The sequence below is a fragment of the Bos taurus genome, chromosome 21 (assembly GCF_002263795.3).
Source record: "Bos taurus isolate L1 Dominette 01449 registration number 42190680 breed Hereford chromosome 21, ARS-UCD2.0, whole genome shotgun sequence".
Classification (NCBI taxonomy): Eukaryota; Metazoa; Chordata; class Mammalia; order Artiodactyla; family Bovidae; genus Bos; species Bos taurus.
The window spans coordinates 22,807,594-22,820,666 of NC_037348.1; the positions used below are offsets into that span (position 1 = coordinate 22,807,594).

The 13,073-nt window shown below is 42.2% G+C and overlaps 1 long non-coding RNA gene and 1 other non-coding gene across 2 annotated transcripts in view; both read right to left on the reverse strand.

The window, feature by feature from the left end:
* Nucleotides 1–13,073, reverse strand: part of LOC100848639 (uncharacterized) — a 47,617-nt gene that overhangs the window by 22,637 nt on the left and 11,907 nt on the right. The gene's annotated exons all lie outside the window — the stretch shown is intronic.
* On the reverse strand, nucleotides 4,462–4,609 carry LOC112443332 (small nucleolar RNA SNORA12). Its single transcript, XR_003031669.1, has one exon. It is a non-coding gene; the product is annotated as a small nucleolar RNA SNORA12 (small nucleolar RNA).

Consider the following 13,073-nt stretch of genomic DNA (forward strand, 5'->3'; position numbering starts at 1 on the left):
ACAACTACAAGTTCGCAGGCCAGAGCTAAAGATCAAAGATCCTGCATGCCACAACTAAGACCCTGTGCAGCCAAAATTTTTTTAAAATTATAGAAGTGAAAATTAAACATACAAGCATTAGAAAAAAAAATGAAGAAAATATCCTTATCACCTCACAGTGGAAAAGGCATGATATAAAATACAGAGTTTATTTCACAACAGAACAACAAAACCCTGCTAATTTCACCCAAGTTTAAGAGACAAGACAATCTGCCCCTGGGCCAAAGCCAGGAGGGGCTGGAGAGGGATGGGGAAGCTGGAACACAGCACTAACTCAAGCAACAACCAGCGAGATGGGGACCACAGGGAAACCTCAAGGGTGTGCACCACAGCTGTTTATAAGTTAGAAACTGGGAACAATCAAAATGCCCAGCAAAGGGGACTGTTGAGAAGAAAAGTTTGGTGTGATTCCAAAACAGAGTTGCTTGCAGTCACTAAAAATAATGATTTAGTAAATCAGGGAAACGGGACAACCTCAAGGCTGTGTTATTAAATGAAAACTCATTGAAGAATATGGAATGACCCATTTTGGAAGGAGAGGAGAAGATTCATGTGATTAGGAAAAAAAAACTAGAAGGAAGGAAATGCACTGGCATTTTGTGGGGGCTGTCTGTGGAGGCGGGGGCTGTCTGTGGAGGCAGGGGTCACTGGGGCTTCACTGCCAGCCTTGTGCTTTTCTGGGTTTCTCTAAATGTAATACCTGTGGTTATTTCTATAACTCCAAGGTTTGAAATCTGAATGGCGGATGAGGTGGTGTGAGTCCATAACCAGGATTCGAGAGGGGAACCACCAGTCCAGACGGGGATGTGACCGCTGAGGGCCTGTGGACACCAGAGGAGGGAGGCAGCTGGAGGTGGACTCTGGACTCTGCAGTGAAGCCTACCTCATGTTTAATTCTGTGGACACGACACAAGCTTGAGGCAGTCAGGGGCAAGGCGGGGAGGGGGCAGACGAAGGGCGCAGCTCTAGTCCCTGCTGCTGGGGTCCCTGGGGCGGCCGCGGGCAAGGCCTGAGCCCCCAGGCACTCCGAGGCGGGGGGAAGCAGAGCAATAACCGTGTTCCACACCTTCCACCTCCTGCCTGAGCCTCACAGAGGACTCGGCAGGAACGGACAGTGGTGAGTGGGTGCTGCCCTCGGGAGCAGAGAGAAAGGTCTGTCTGCCCACCTTGTTTGAGCTGAACCTTTCCAGCAAGGGGAGAAAAAGGTCAAAGGAAAGTAGGAAGCAGTCTTGCTCCCCCATCTTCTTCAAAGAAATAACTGGATGTGGAAGAACAGGCTTCTGAGTCACAAGGAAACCTTGTCCCCAAGGATCGGGATCAGAAACAATGGGGAAAGGAGTTATTAAAACCATGGGCTCACAACAAGCTCAGGAAGAAGCTGAATAAACTTTGAACAGTTTGTCTCATCCTGCTATAAAAAGAGGAAATTTCAGAAAGTCAGGGACCATCACGTGCGTACAGTTAGAAGCCCTTTCACTCCACCGACACGGTCACGGCTCGCGTCACGAGAGAAAAGCGCGTCTTTGCTCCTCCCACAAGGCCTGTGCACCAGAAAACGAAACCTCTCAGTGCACCGGCAGTGTGGGCACTGCCAGCAGCTGGCTGGACACGTCGCCTCCTGGCCCTCTGACCTGCTGCCCAGAGCCTGCCCTTCAGCAGTCTGGGCCCAGCACGCTGATTTTGAAAAGGTTTAACAGACACTCTCTTTGTAGAATGAAGGGCCCTGCAACATGGTGTTCTCACAAGCCACCCTTCCCATTTCCTGTCACCCCCACCTCACCAACCCCTCAGACCCCAGCTGAAAGGCCCCATTCTTGTCCCGTGGAAAAGATCCTATTTAAAACCGAGAAAAGGAGGAAACACACTCAGCCGTCAGGAAGCAATAGCATTAACTCAGGGGCCAAAAACAACACTGCAGGCCGAGAACAATGCAGGAGGCGGCGTGGGGAGGACTGAGGCTTCGCCGGGCGCTTCTGTCCCGGAGACTGAGAGGGGGCCCGAGCGCGAGTCGCTCACGGAGTGTGGAGTAGGCAGTGTTTCTAATAATAGAAGAAATAAGAATTTATCTGAGCATTTTCATATATTAAAAATATGTTTCCTTCTGGACAGAGATTGGCTTCACATGAGGCACTGGTCTCTCACTCCACTGTTCAGCTTAAAATATCCCCAGGTACCTAGTGATGTGGCCACAGACCTGCAGGTGTGGTGGAGCTCTCAAAAAGAAAATGATTTCGGAAGAGAAAAAAAAATTTACCTTCCAAATGATTTTACAAAAAGTAAAGACTCAAGTTTCCCTTAAGATTAACTTTCAAAAACTGAAAATTAAAAATACTATTTTCAATAAGCTCCACTCCAAGAATGTAGTTTCCAGAAATTTCACACAGAATTAAAAAATGAAGATAAAAAAGCTAATGGGAGGATAAAACATGCCAGGATGTCCCATAATTGCTCCAAGTAGCAGCAAGTTTAGCTTAGAGTTTCCTGGCAGTCAAAGGGAAAACAGAACAAAATTGATGTCAATTCTTAAAGAGATGGGAACACCAGAACACCTTACCTGCCTCCTGAGAAACCTGTATGCAGATCAAGAAGCAACAGGTAGAACCAGACATGGAACAATGGACTGGTTCCAAATTGGGAAAGGAGTACGTCAAGGCTGTATATCGTCACCCTGCTTATTTAACTTATATGCAGAGCACATCATGCGAAATGCCAGGCTGGGTGAAGCACAAGCTGGAACCCAGATTGCTGGGAGAAATATCAGTAACTTCAGATAGGCAGATGACACCACCCTTATGGCAGAAAGCAAAGAGGAACAAAAGAGTCTCTTGAAAGTGAAAGAGGAAAGTGAAAAAGCTGGCTTAAAACTCAACATTCAAAAAACAAAGATCATGGCATCCAGTCCCATCACTTCATGGCCAATAGATGGGGGAACAAGGGAAACAGTGACAGACTTTATTTTCTTGGGCTCCAAAATCACTGTGGATGGTGACAGCAGCCATGAAATTAAAAGATGCTTGTTCCTTGGAAAGAAAGCCATGACAAACCTAGACAACGTATTAAAAAAAGCAGAGACATTACTCTGCCAACAAAGGTCCATATAGTCAAGAAAGAAAGAAAAGAAAGAAAGTGAAGTCACTCAGTCGTGTCTTACGCTTTGCGATCCCATGGATTATAGCCTACCAGGCTCCTCCATCCATGGGATTTTCCAGGCAAGACTACTGGAGTGGCTTGCCACTGAGTCTAAGCTATGGTTTTTCCTGTGGTCATATACGGATGTGAGAGTTGGATCATAAAGAAGGCTGAGCACCAAAGAATTGATGCTTTTGAACTGTGGTGTTGGAGAAGACTCTTGAGAGTCCCTTGGACTCAAGGAGATCAAATCAGTCCATCCTAAAGGAAATCAGTCCTGAATATTCATTAGAAGGACTGATGCTGAAGCTGAAGTTCCAATACTCTGGCCACTTGATGAGAAGGGCCGACTTATTGGAAAAGACCCTGATGCTGAGAAAGATTGAGGGCAGAAGGGGACGACAGAAGATGAGACAGTTGGATGGCATCACTGACTCAATGGACATGAGTCTGAGCAAGCTCCAGGAATCGTGAAGGACAGGGAAGCCTGGCGGGCTGCAGTCCACGGGGTCACAAAGAGGTGGGCACGACTGAGTGAGTGAACAACAACAACGTGACATAAAGACCTTAGAACAAAGCTCCAAGTTCAGGTTTAATGCTAACTCTCACTGCCTGCAGGAAGGCCACCATCTCTGCTTCACTGATGCTGGGGTTGCCTCCCGCACCGAATGCTTACCCTGTAGCTATCAGTGACGGTTTCAGCAATGGACAGGTGACCCTATCCTGCCCAGTAAGCCATAAGGAGAAATCTGCAAGAATGATTGTGAATCAAGTTCTCACTCCCCCCAGAGAGCCACAGAAAGAGTCTCTCTCTCTCTCCCCTCTCTCTAGGTGGGTTGGGTCTGGATGTGATACCCAGCACTGTTGCAGCCATATTGTTCCTAGTTCAAGGATGAAGCCACCTCCAACAGAGAGAATGGTGAAGGATGGAAGAAACCTGGGTTTTCAGTGTTATCAACCAGCCCTGGAACCCTCAAAACTCTAGACTTCCTGTTCAGTGAGATAACTGCCTGTCCTGTGGGAGAATACTAGATTCATTCAGGTTTTTTGTTTCTATGGAAACAAAATGTAAAAGCTCAGGTTTTAGAGGGCAAACACAAAACTAGAAATGGGAATTTTCTACACATAACAGAAATCTTGAAGAAATAAGACTATTCATCCCAGCATTATGCTTTTTTTTTCTTCAAATCCATCACAGGAATGGAGGAACACCCCTCAGCAGACATTTTCCTCAAGCCAGACAGGTCTATGTCAGCCTGTCTGTAAGGACATCAACTTATGACATAGCCTGCCACATGTGGGAGCCCGTCTCTGGTGCAGGAAAGGCTAGAAAGAGACCTCTTTGTCATCAAGCCTCTGCCAGCTCCTATATAACATATGTGGCAGAGCCAGGCCCATTTGAAAACTTAACACATGTGCCAGAAAGAAAACTACCACAATCCAGAATTATTTAAAAGAGCAGAAGACTGGACACAGTCTTAATATACATCATTGAGTGAGTAGAGGCAGATATGCATCATAAGTTACTCGTCAAATGTATGCACAATATCTGAGAGAGCCATAAAAAAGAAAGGGGGAGACTTCCCTGGTGGTCCAGTGGTTAAGAATCCACCTTGCAATGCAGGAGTCACTGGTTTGATCCCTAGTCGGGGAGCTAAGATGCCACATGCCACAGGGCAGCTGAGTCATCACGCCGTAACCAACGAAGCACACGCGCCACAAGTAGAGTCCGTGTGCCACGGCAGAAGATCCTGCATGATGCAACTCAGACTTGATGCAGCCAAACATTAAAGAAATAAGAAAGAAACCACTATTCACTAAGTAAAAAACTTGTAGAACACGGTGTAGAGCGCTCTTGCCTGGAGAATCCCATGGACGGAGGAGCCTGGTGGGCTGTAGTCCACGGGGTCGCGAAGAGTCGGACACAGCTGAGCGACTTCCCTTTCACTTTTCACTTTCATGCACTGGAGGAGGCAATGGCACCCCACTCCAGTACTCTTACCTGGAAAATCCCATGGACGGAGGGGCCTGGTGGTTTATAGTCCATGGGGTTGCCAAGAGTCAGACACAACTGAAGCGACTTAGCAGCAGCAAGAGGAGAGAAATATATGTATTTCCTTACAAATGGTATCATGACCTAAAAAATTACTCAAACACTTAGCAACTTAAAAGAACAGACATTTATTATCTCGGTGTCTGTGGGTCAAGAATTTGGGGGTGCCTTTGTAGGATGGTTCTGGTTTAGTCTCTCTCTCAGAGTTACAGTCAAGATGTTACCCAGGCAGTGGTATCAGTAAAAGTGGAGTAAGGACATTCAAAAATTCTAACCAACCTCCAGAAAGGCAGTAAGAAAACTGACAAAAGTGGTCAGAACCAGCTTTTCAGAATCTGGAAATTAACCAGAAGATTTCAGCAATCTGGGAAGTTTCAATCAAGAAAAGTGACCAAAACTCAGTAACGACAGTGAGCTTTGGGGCAATTTAACTTGTCTTATTTCCACCCCCCTCTCTCCGGCTCCATGATAGCCTTGAAAATCAACAACCACAATCACAGTGGAAAACAGCAGCCTGGCAGACAGCAGGAGAGGCAAGCTGGGGTCGGCGCTTCTTGAAAGCCTCATTCCCACAGAACTGCCATCATGTGACCTGTCTGGTAGCTCCCGGAAGCCTCGATTGCAAGGCTGCCCTAATTGATTAGACTTGGAGCTTGTCCAGTGAGGAAAGTCTTTTCCCTGAGGGTGTTGGTAAAAACATTTCAAGGTAATTTTTTTTGATGCTATGGCTACTGCACGCTATTGAGGCAAACAACAGGCTACCTCAAAAAGTTTAAAAGTAAAATCTAGGGCAGGAGATGTCCATAAGGGCTTTGAAAATCTGAAATGTTCCCCAGAATCCAGAAGGCTGAGGCACAGGTAGTAGGATTGTGTAAATGCTCAGAAAGGAACTGATAAGGCCCTCTCACCACAAGCTGACACCGAGGCTCTTTACAAGCAGAAAGTGAAGTGCAAGGCAGAGATATTACTAAGTCTCTGGCCGAGTGTTGAAGGCATACCACGACAAGCATACAGAACCCCTTGGCAATGACCAGGTGATTTATTGTTCCAGGCATTAAAGGAAATCTTTGACCAACTGTTAGCACTAATCTAACTAAGCAGAGACGTCAGTGGACACACACCAAAAAGCATACAGACCTTACAAAAATAGTTCAGAGAAGTTACCCAACAAGTAACTTCAGCAACTACAGAAACCTCTGAGGATGAGGGAAGAACCTGATTTCCAAAGCCACCACATTATATTAATTTAAGTGGCTAATTTTCATGAAAATATCACAAGACATGCGAAGAAACAAAAAAAAATGTGATCCAGATACTGGGCGGGGCAGGGGGCAAAACCTTATCAATAAGAAATAGTTTCAAAGACCAGACTAGAGACTTTAAATCAGGTACTTAAAATATATTCAAAGAACTAAAGGAAATACTATTTGAACTAAAGGAAAGTATGAACACAATGTATTACCAAAGAGAGTATCAATAGAGAGAGAGAAATTATAAATAAAGAGTCTAGAGTTATAAAGTACAATGACTGAAATGATAAATTCACTATAGCTATTCAACAGCAGAGTTCAGCAGATGCAAGAAGGAATTGGTAATCTTGAAGACAGGTAAATCGGGTTTACCAGTCTTGAAAAGCAGAAAGAAAAATAACACTGAACAAAGCTTCAAAGACTAGGGCAGCATCAAGTGCACCAGCAGAGCATAAGGAGAACTCCAGAAGGAGAGGAACAGGGCAAAAGGGGTGTTTGAAAAATAATGGCAGAAAATTGCCCAAATCTGATGAAAAACATTTGCCTACAGACCCAAGAAGCTCAATGAACTCCAAATGTGATAAACTCAAAGACAACCATACCAAGACACATCATAATCAAACTATTGAAAGTCAGAGAAAGAGAATCTCAAAAGCCAGAAGAGAGAAGTGACTTAGTACATATTATGTGTAAGACATCCTCAATAAGAGCAGCAGCCGATTTCTCATCATAAAACTATGGAGGTCAGAAGGCAGTGACATGCCATGGCACTGGGATGTGGGTGGGCATCTGATATATAAAGATTTAATGTGGATAATAATAACACAAAGCAAGGGAGAAATAGAAATGCGTATGAGCAAAATTTTACATGTTATTGAAATAAAGTTGGTATTAATCTGAACTCAATGATCAGATTATTAGAAATGAAGATATCCAGAACAACCACTAAGAAAATAATTCAAAAGACACAAAAGAAATGACAAGGTAATTTAAATGGTGCACTAGGGAATATCTGTTTAACAGAAAGAAGGCAGTTGTGGAAAAATAGAGCAACAGAAAAGATGTGAGACACAGGGAAAACAAATAGCCAAAAGGAAGGCGTAAATCCCACCTTGTCAGAAAGGACACTCAAGTGGACCAAACACTGCAACTAAGGTGGAGACTGTCATAAGGGACTTTTTTTTGAGGGGGGGGGCGGTTATAACAATCAAACTACATGCTATCCAATCAATACAAGAGACACACCTTAGATTCAGAGACAAAACATGTTGAAACTAAAAGGATACAAATGATCTATCCCTCAGCAACTGAAAGAGAACTGCAGTGGCTATACTGATATCAGACAAAATACACTTTAAAACAACAAACAATTGTTAACAGGGACAGAGAAGGACATTTTATCATGCTAAAAGAAGCACTCTATCAAGAAGATTTAACAATTATAAACATATACCTAATAAGAGAGCACTAAAATGCATGAAGCAAAGACCGAAAGAACTGAACGGAGAATTAGACCATTTAACAATAATCATCGGCTGCTGCTGCTGCTAAGTCGCTTCAGTCGTGTCCGACTCTGTGCGACCCCATAGACGGCAGCCCACCAGGCTCCCCCGTCCCTGGGATTCTCCAGGCAAGAACACTGGAGTGGGTTGCCATTTCCTTCTGCAATGCATGAAAGTGAAAAGTGAAAGTGAAGTCGCTCAGTCGTGTCCGACTCCTAATCATCGGAGGAGTCCTCCATACCCCGCTTTCAATGATGGGTAGACAGAGGATCAACAAGGAGATAGATTTGAACAACACTATAAAGCAACTAGGCTTCAAAGATGGCAATAGTGGCAAAGAACCCGCCTGCCAATGCAGGAGACACGAGACACAGGATCAGTCCCTGGGTCAGGAAGATCCCCTGGAGGAGGGAAGATCCCCTGCAGTATTCTTGCCTGGAGAATATGACAGGCCATGATACAAGGCTCGATAAGTTTAAAAGGACTGAACTCATACAAAGTATATTCTTTACTCAAAATGGAATAAAACTAGAAATAAATAACAGGAAAATTTGAATATTCACAAATACGTGGAAGTTGAACAACATAATCCTTAATCACTAAAAGATCAATGAATAACAAGAGAAATTAGAAAATACTTTGAGATGAATGAAAATGAAAATATAAGGGGCTAAAATTTACGGAATGTAGCGAAAGCAGTGCTTGCAGAAAAATTTACAGCTGTAAATTATACATTAAAAAGATGACAACTCAAATCAACAGCTTTCTACCTTAATAAGTTAGTAAAAGAAATGCAAACTAAATCAAAGCAAACCTTAGGAAAGAATAATAAAGATTATAGCAGAAGTAATTGCAACAAAGACAGGAAAACAATAGAGAAATATCAACAAGACCAGAAGTTGATACTTTGAAAGATGAACAAATTGAAAAGCTTTGGGCTAGATAGAAAATAAAAGAGAGAAAATCATGAATGAAAGATGGGGTCACAACACTACCAGCCTTACAGAAATAAAAAGGATTATAAAAGAATACTATGAATAACTATATAACAACACTTGAGATAACTAGGTGAAATGTACAAATTCCTAGAAAGACACAAAATAATGAAACTGACTCAGTAAGAAATTGAAAAGCTGAATAGATCTATAATAAGCAGAGGTAGAAGTAGTGATCAAAAAATTTCCCACAAAGAAAACCTCAAGACCAGATGGCTTCACCACTGTATTCTACCAACATCTAAAAAAGGATTAACACCAATTCCGTTCAAATTCCTCCTAGAAACAGAAGAGGAAGGAACACTTCCCAGATCATTTTGTGAGGTCAGTATTACCCTTCTGGCACCAAAACTAGACAAATATATATCAAGAAAACTATCATCAGTGTCATTTATAAATACAGATGCAAAAATCCTCTACAAAACGCTAGCAAACTGAATGCAGCTACACATAAAAACGTGAGATTTATCTCAGGAATGCAAGATTGGTCCAATGTTGGAAAGTCACTGTAACACATTTTACTCAAAGAATAAAACTACACGATTATCTCAAGAAGCATTTGATAAAATTCAACACTCTTTCATGATAAAAAAAATACCAATAAACTAGACATAGAAAAACCCACAGCTGACTTCTTGCTTAGTGGTGCAAGACTGGAAACTTTCTGCCCAAGATCAGGAATGAAACAAAGATACCTGCTCTCAATACTACTCAACATTGTACTGAGGCAAAGTACCAGGAAAACTGGGGGGTAAAAAGAAAGAAAAGTCTCCAGATCAGAAAGGAAAAATTAAAATTATGTCTATTTGCAGACAATATGATCTTATATATAGAAAACCCCAAGGAATACACACACACACAAACCCATTAGACCTAATGTTGGGGATCAGAGGGGTTTCCCTGGTGGCTCAGATGGTAAAGAATCTGCCTGCATTGCAGGAGACTTGGGTTTGATCCCTGGCTTGGGACGATTCCCTGGAGAAGGGAACGGCTACCCACTCCAGTATTCTGGCCTGGAGAATTCCATGGACTGTATAGTCCATGGGGTCACAAAGTGTCAGACACGACTGAGCAATGTTCACTTTCATTTTCACTTGTGATCAGAGCAGGCCACTCCAAGATATGCCACCATGGCATACTGATGATCTTGAGTTGAAGTTCTTTGAGAAATAGAGGACAAAATGATATAAAAAATACTCTGACCTCCCTGTTTCCCCCTTAAAGAGGGAAGACAATCTCCTCCCTATACCAGGAGAACAGAAAGCATCCTTATCACCAGAGTTAGGGAATTCAAGGCTAAGAAAGCTGTATAAACAAGTTTTACAACTTTAAGCACAAGCCCCTTCATTAAATTTTCACAAATAATTGTTTCTTTGTTCAGAATTGATATATAAAATATCCTGCTTTGGTCACTTTGGGAGTCTCATTTGTATGAGACCTCCATGTGTACAAAATAGTTCCTTTCCCTCCCATTAATCTGTTTTGTGTCTATTCGATTATTACACCAGCCAAAAGAACTCAAAAGGGGTAGGGGGAAATGTCCTCCTTCCAAAAGCAGCAAGGTTGCAGGATACAATTTCAATATATAAAAATCAAGCCTATCACTTCACTGCATGTACAGCACAAACTAACACAACATTGTAAAGCAATTATATTTCAATAAAAAATCATCTACTTCTACACACTATGAATGACTAAGAATGAAATTAAGGAAATATAGGTAATATCTAATAATCTATAATGGAAAAAGATCAACTATATATACTGTTTGAATCAATAATAAATACTGAATAAAGAATCAATGATATATACTGTTGTGGTTGTTCAGTCACTAAGTTGTGTCCAACTCTTTACGACCCCGTGGACTGCAGCATGCCAGGCTTCCCTGTCCTTCACTCTTCCCTGGAGTTTGCTCAAATGCATGTCCACTGAGTCAGTGATGCCATCCAAACATCTCATCCTCTGTCGCCCCCCTGCTCCTCCTGGTATATTAAATATACCCTTCCAATAGCCACATGTTCAAATCTCAACCCCATGCCTCAGAAGTGACTTTATTTGTAATAGGGTCACTTGTAGATGTAATTAGTTAAGACGAGGTCACACTGGGATAGGGTGGGCCCCTAAATCAATATGACTGGTGTCCTTATAAAAAGGTGCCACGTGTGATGCACCTACACGCCAATGAACACCAAAGGTTGCTGGGAAACCACCATAAGCTAGGAAGAGACAAGGATGGATCTGCCTATAGGATTGAGGAGGCATGGCCCTGAAGATACCTTGATTTCAGACTTCTAATCTTCAGAACTAAGAGAAAGCTGATCCCTGTTGTTTTAAGACACCCAGTTTGTAGTCCTTTACTATGGCAGCCCTAGGAAGCTAATACAATCCACAGATTGATCTATGGATTCAACACCACCCCTTTTAAAGGCCCAATTGCCTTTTTTTTTGTCAAGCTGATCCTAAAAATTCATATGGAAATACCTAAGACCTGGATAGCCAAAACAATCTTGAAAGAGAACAAAGTTGGAAGATGCACATTTCATCACTTTAAAACTTTCTATATGTGCTAAGTTGCTTCAGTTGTGTCTGACTCTTTGTGATCCTATGGACTGTAAGCCCACCAGGCTTCTGTCCATGGGGACTCTCCAAGCAAGAGTACTAGAGTGGGTTGCCATACCCTCTTCCAGGGGATCTTCCTGATCCAGAGACTGAATCTGCATCTCTTATGTCTCCTGCATCAGCAGGAAGGTTCTTCATCACTAGCACCACCTGGGAAGCCCAAAACCGTCTATAAAGCTTCAGTAATGAAGACTGTGTAATATCTGCATAAGGACAGGTGTACAGGTTAATGGGGTAGAATTGAGAGTCCAGAAATAAACCCTTACATTTATGATTAGCTGATTTCCTACAAGCGTGCCAAGATCTTCCAATGGGGAAAAGAACAGTCTTTTCAACAAATGGGGCTGAGATAGCTGGATATCTCCATGCAAAAGAATAAAGTTGGACCCGTACATCACACCACATAAAAAAATTAACACAAAGCAGATCAAGGGCCTAAACATGAGAGCTAAAACTACAAAACTTTTAGATGAAGAAGTTTCCCTGGTGGTTCTTATTTCCTGGGCTTCCCTGGTGGCTCAGCAAAGAATCTGCCTGCAATGTAGGAGACCTGGGTGCAATCCCTGGATTGGAAAGATCCCCTGGAGAAGGGAACAGCTACCCACTCCAGTATTTTTCCCTGGAGAATTCCATGGACTGTATAGTATTTAGATGAAAACACAGGCATGAATCACAGTGACCTTGGGTTAGGCAATGATTTTTTAAAGCACAAGCAACCAAAGGAAAAAACAGATAAATCAGATTTCAACAAAACCTAGAATTCTGTGCTTCAAAGGACACTATTAGGAATGTGAAAAAAAACAACGCATAGAATGAGAGAAAGTATTTGCAAATCATATATCTGATAAGGTCCCAGTAAACAGAATATATAAAGAATTCTTATAACTCAACAATAAAAAGATAAATAATCCAGTTCTTAAATGAGCAAAGGATTTGAATAGACATTTCTTCAAAGAATATACACATATGGTCAATAAGCACATGAACAGATGCTCAACATCCTTAACCATCAGGGAAATGCACAACAAAAGTACAATAAGACACCATTTCACACACTCTAGTATGACATCACCAAAAAAGGACAGGTAATAAGTTTTGCTGAGAATGTGGAAGAACTGGAAACCCCATACATTGCTTGCTGGAATGTAAAATGGTGCAGTTACTTTGGAAAACAGTTTGGCAACTTTTCAAAAGAGTCAAACATCAAGTTACCGTGGGACATCAACAAGTACACTCCTAGATACACACCCAAGTGAAATGAAAACTTAGATTCATACAAAAATTTTACATGTTCATAGCAGCACTATTCACAATAACTAAAAAGCTGAAACAACCAAAATGTTCATAGACTGATAAATATATAAACAAAATGTGGTATCATCCATACATTGGAATATTATCAGGCCATTTAAAGGAGTGAAATACTGATATACTGAAACATGGTTGAATGCTGAAAACATGATGCTAAGTGAGGGAAGCCAGGTAC